Source organism: Ornithodoros turicata, chromosome 2, assembly GCF_037126465.1.
Source record: "Ornithodoros turicata isolate Travis chromosome 2, ASM3712646v1, whole genome shotgun sequence".
Classification (NCBI taxonomy): domain Eukaryota; kingdom Metazoa; phylum Arthropoda; class Arachnida; order Ixodida; family Argasidae; genus Ornithodoros; species Ornithodoros turicata.
The window spans coordinates 138,878,824-138,880,023 of NC_088202.1; the positions used below are offsets into that span (position 1 = coordinate 138,878,824).

The 1,200-nt window shown below is 43.5% G+C and overlaps 1 non-coding gene across 1 annotated transcript; it reads right to left on the reverse strand.

The window, feature by feature from the left end:
• Positions 1-695: 695 nt before the first annotated feature.
• On the reverse strand, positions 696-768 carry Trnag-gcc (transfer RNA glycine (anticodon GCC)). The gene has a single exon. It is a non-coding gene; the product is annotated as a tRNA-Gly (tRNA).
• Between the last annotated feature and the right edge of the window lie 432 nt (positions 769-1,200).

The following is a 1,200-nucleotide window of genomic DNA, read 5'->3' on the forward strand; positions in this document are numbered from 1 at the left end:
TTCATTTACGCTGTCTCGCAATCTGACCCATCCTTTCCTGCGTAAGAACGCTCGACAATGCGGTTCCTCATCTGCCTTAACTCCTCCCTCTTTTCCGACAGCCGGGAAGCTCTAACGCGCGAAAATTCAATTACGAAGTCGATCGCAAAGAGTTACCCTCTCCGAAATTGAATAACCTCAAATCTATACCATGTCAAAACTTTCCTTTGTCAGGACGTAGTCTAATCACATCACTTTCTACAGTGCAACGTGATTATGGTACCCACCTCTTGAGCTGATAAGTTTACATTTGTTGCGTGCGAAATAAGATAGTGGGCATATATGGGTCTCCAGACCAGTTCTTTCTTATATTTTCGTCCTTCCTTCATCATCTTCACAATGTTCCACGTGCAATGGGGTAGGGTACCGCACCATCGCGATGAAGCACCCCATCTCATCGTCACCATTTGAGTTGAGTTGAGTTGATGAGAAAATTTAAAAAAATGGAGAAATAGGCACTCATTATGAGAGCCGGCTACTCCAGATCACTTAGGAAAACACAAATTGCTATCTACAATAAAACCAATGAGTGACAAAGACTCTCATGAAAGAACTAAATGTTCTGAGGCTGGAACAACATCGAAGGGACAAATACATACAAAGACTCAATTTGCATAAGAAATTAACGATGAAAGATGAAAGTCACTGAAAAGGTTAGCCAGCTGTAGGACTCGAACCCACATCTTCTGGATTGGCGGTCCAGGGCTCTACCAATTGAGCTAAGCTAACACGCCTTCTCAGCGACTTCCAGGGTGCGTCATCTGAAAGGACAAACCAGCCACTCTCTCTCACTCACCCTCTTTTCACTCTTACATTTTTGCTCACTCACACACACATTCATACGACGGGATCTACGCAGGCGGCAACTGTTGAACATGAAAGAACTGATGTTCTGATGCTGGAACAACATAGAAGGGACAAATACACACAAAGCCTCAATTTGCCTAAGAAATTTACGATGAAAGATGAAAGTCACTGTTCATCTTTCAAAGACTCTCAGTCAGTCACTCACACGCACTGTCCACACACACTGTCCACACACACTGTCAGTCACACTGTGTCCACTAACTTCTGCCAACTTCTGTTCAACCAAAGTCTGCCCAAAATCGCACAAACGCTTGCATGTCTTCACCATTTATTGTTGTTGTTGTTGTTGTTTTC